This window comes from Sinocyclocheilus rhinocerous, unplaced genomic scaffold (genome assembly GCF_001515625.1).
Source record: "Sinocyclocheilus rhinocerous isolate Xijiao unplaced genomic scaffold, SAMN03320098_v1.1 scaffold558, whole genome shotgun sequence".
Classification (NCBI taxonomy): domain Eukaryota; kingdom Metazoa; phylum Chordata; class Actinopteri; order Cypriniformes; family Cyprinidae; genus Sinocyclocheilus; species Sinocyclocheilus rhinocerous.
The window spans coordinates 5,767-10,104 of record NW_015634502.1 but is presented as its reverse complement, the minus strand read 5'-3'; the positions used below and the strand labels follow the sequence as shown (position 1 = coordinate 10,104).

The following is a 4,338-nucleotide window of genomic DNA, read 5'->3' as shown; positions in this document are numbered from 1 at the left end:
ATATATATACAGTATATATATTATATACTGTATATCTTGTGTAGTCATAGTTCTATCATGACAACTTGGAAAATTTTAGCATGGTAATGGATATGACAATGTTAATGTATTTGGTCTTGGTGGAATAGATCTGCTACGCTGCTGTTGTTGGTTATTGCTGTTGCAGTAGATTATTGCTGCTGCTGCAAAGCAAGTACAGGAACTTGCTAATGCCTATACATACGGTGCTGTGAGTATTTAAGATATACTGCTGCTGCACAAATAGCGTATAAAATAACCCGTAGCAGATCTATACAGGTGGAGCTGAGGAAGGTGGAGGGTTTCAGAGGAACTCTGAAAGCGCGCCGTGAACTGCTCTAATGCTAGCCAGCCAGTTAAATGTAAAGCAGCAAGTTACTTGGCTGCGAATACAACATGAACCAATCAACTTGTGTCAAGTAGTTTAATGCTGTGAAAATCATCAGTTTGCGTTAAAGACCCATGTAGAGTTTCATGACATAACTTGACATTTACTTGCATAAGAAACATACATTTCTTATTTTTAATTATAATCCACCCATAAAATGTAAAAATGCTTCTAGTTGAAAAAACACACTGGTTTAGTCTACATTAAAGAGACACATTTTCCCTCCATGAGCTGGAACTGTTTTAAATCGGTGCTGCTTGAACCCAATGCTAAGAGAATACATTAGAGCTGAAGTTTAGGAGGCAGATGTAACGATTGCAGGGTTCAGTTAGCCTGTATATACAGTACACAACTGAGTGAGTGCTAGGGGTGGAGCAGACCCTATTGATCAACCTCAAACACCCACTCAATCTCATACTGCACTGAGGCGTATGAATTGCTTTCATTTATGGCCATTATCTGTGCAGAAAGGAGGGTGTGATTGGAGGTATTTGGTTGTGGAGAAGAGATTGCCCAGTAATGATGAGCTGTTCTGCTCAAAATCTGTGGGAGTTTAAAAGCTTTAGGGGTAAATTTGAGCCCCTGATCTTTGTATAGTTTCCACAAACTGTTAAACTAGATGACAGATGACAGACAAAGAAGGGTGAGGGCTGTAACACAGAGGCTGCTTTTACACCGCAGCAGAAAACACTTGTCAGTCCTGTTTTAGAGAGCTAAATATGGTTGTGTTCACACAGAATTCAGTTAGTTGTCAGAGTAACAACTGGTTTCTACAATGAAGTGACTGTCTAAAATTTTTAGGACTTGCAAACAAAGTCTGACAGCAGGTGCGTTGGATAGAATGAACGGTACTGCAGTCACTGCTTTCTGCAGTGTCACTGACATACAATACTGTCTAAAAGTTTCACAAAAAATATTTATTTTCTTCTGATAAGTGTCACTAAGTCTACACTAAGTGTCAGTTGAGAGTTTTTAGTTTACCAAATGTTCCTTTTGCAAATTCCTTGTGTAAAAAGCAGTGAAAGGCAAAGTTTATCACACCAAATATTGATTTGATTAGTTCATAGCAACTTAATAGAAATATAAAAAAAATAATGGCATTATTTCATAAGTGGCTACACTTTTGCACAGTATTGTACATATGACATGGGGCACACATATATTGCTGTGGATCTGATAATGTTAGGGCTGTCAACCTTTGAAAAATGCTTATGAGAAATGGACTTTTTAAAAATTATCTGGTTTTGGGAAGTCAGAGTGGATAAAAAAAACTGGAGTTTGCCAAAACAGTTTATAATAAAAAATAAATGTGCAATACAAAATCTATAGTTGTCCTTCGCTGTGGTTATAGGCATTATTCAAGGCTATCTCAAGATTTTTTTTATCCTAAATAATATTCAAAATTAGAATTAGTTTTTCCCAAATAATGTTGAAATGAATATCCCAGAAATACCCAGATGGTCTACTATTTTCGGTGGAAATTCGAAGTGCAGATAGCTCTAGTGGCTAATATTGCCCACAACCCACTGTACTTTGGAAAATTGGACGATTCGGTTGAGAACTACAGACACAAACAGAAAAACCACAAACAGGGCAGATGTGTGAGACCAGTGGTTAAGAGAGAGTTTTAGGTGAACCGGATTTAGTGATTAATAATATCTAACTTGATGAAAAATTGCATCTGCAAAAATATTGTGAACTTTTATAAAGATAGCTGAGCCATTAACTTTCAAATGCATTATTATGCAAAAACACAAGGAAAGTTCTTCACATGGAGGACCCCCAACTGGCAGATCAACATGCTGTTTTTTTCTGTTCAATCTGGTAAGAATAGTTGACTTGAGTAAATTAAATGAACTGAAATGTGGAGTGTGTATAAGAGGATATTAACTGTGATAAGTTGTTTGACTGGCCATGTAACTATGCAACAGAGTGGTCCATTAATGACACAAATGTGATGTGGTAGTATGTCCCGAAAATTGTGTACTCTTCTGCTGTACTCTCTAAAATGTTTATTTTATTCACCAAAAGAGTATGCACTTTTATGGCATAGTATAAGTAGTTGAACTGAAATGCAGCAGTTGACTTTGGTTTAATTTATTTCAATAGAAAACATAAGGAAGGAGAGAGCAACTGAAGCAAAGTACCTTTATACTTTGTGTGCAATTAAGGAATCAAAAAATACCAAAATTGTGTAAAATGCCTGAGTGCAGGATGACCTGCTTTTGAACAGCCTGTCATCTTTATTACACACAAACTCTCTAATATTGTCCTCTTTCCACACCTCAATAATTCCCCATAGCCATGGAGCTGTCTTTGTGTAACTATTGCAGGAAACAGACTATAGCTTTCCCTCCATCCATCCTGCGCATCTGATATAGATGCAGTCATCTCTTGAAATGTATCCGTTGTGTTGGAAAAAGTAAATCAGAGACTACACACTTGGCAGCTGAATACAGAGAATCGTATGTTTGGTAATAAACAGGGTGTAAGGAGAATTCAGTTGTGGGCTAAACTGCTTTAAAAACACTGCAAAACTAGTCTTATTGGATTTGAATTTCAGCAATGTTAATTCATCATCTCCCCTTCACTGGCTGTGTGCCAAAAGAACACAAAACATTGCCCAGTGTGACGAGAGAGGACCAGGCCTGGATTTTATTAATATTTTTGTAATTTTTTTTGACATTTAGATAATTTACGACTGTCGCGCACAAACGAAACCAAAACACAAAATAAACTCCAGGCATGGTCCTCTCTCCTCCGACACTGTAGTCACTCCTCCTTTATCCTTCCGGAGCTCCTCCGTGAGACTCGAGACCGGTGAGTGGCGCAGGTGTCGCGCATTAGCAATTACTCCACCGGCCTCGCTCCGTTCCCACGGCTCTCGGCCCCGCCCCTCTCGTCACACCCAGCTTTAGATTCAATTAGAGTTGTCTAGTGTTCATATACGGGATATAGAAGGGAAGTAACATAAGCCTTATTGAATACAGTGCATTTGGCCCATCTGTGCCTTAAAAGCTGTGCCTTTAGTGATGCTGGTTTAATCAGATTGATCCCACTGTAAGGCGATTTATCTTATTAGTTATTTACAACGATATATATACAGTATATATAAAATTGTTATTTATTTGTATTTAATAAGAAAAAAGTTTCTTATTTCTGCTTATTATGCATTTTCATTGTATGGTAAAGGGCAGCTTAGACATTTGTTTTTTGGTGCCCCACTCAAGTTTGAATGGTCATGATGCTTCTGGCCTGTGGCATTAGGTTATTATGTCATGCTGATGGACTGGGCCTGTGCTTTATATCAGCGTTAAACAGGACTTGTATGCTTTGACTCTGGAAATGCATTATGCTGAGCTGCATTGACAAATAGAGAGGAAGGGGGTGGAGAAAAGAAAGACAGAGAGAGAGAGAGAGAGGGAAATATGGGCCAGTGAGTCTTATCTAGGCCTCAGATTCGATACTCTGGTGGGACATCACAGCCATGTGTTTCTGACTGCGGGCTGTTTTAGCTTTTTACTGAAGAAAAAAGTATTTCAGATTTAAATGGTAACCAGACAGAAAGCACAAGTAGCTCTGAGCTGTAGAGTGCAAGAGGAGACAGGATGGAGGAATTAGATTGCAAGCTTTTGCCCTCATTGATGGACCCAGTCCCCAAAAAAACCACCACATGAAAAACAAACTGCAAAAATGTGTTGTGATGTTGCTCTGATACTCTGGAAGTATTTCTACCTGATCTGACTATTACAGTCTAATTTCATTCAGTTATACTTTCATATATTACTAAACTGTCCTTTCTCCAATGTAAGCAGCTATTATAGAAATGTAAATTATATATATTTTTTATTATTATTATTTGTTACTTTATTTTTTAAAAGCAGTTTTGTGTTTTATATATGCGCACACACACTGCTAATCATATATATATA

The 4,338-nt window shown here is 37.6% G+C and overlaps 1 protein-coding gene across 1 annotated transcript in view; it reads left to right on the top strand.

Annotated features, from left to right (window-relative positions):
• LOC107745810 (copine-5-like) overlaps positions 1-4,338 on the top strand; it is a gene marked incomplete at its 3' end in the record, with an annotated part of 36,790 nt that overhangs the window by 27,381 nt on the left and 5,071 nt on the right. The window lies entirely within an intron of this gene.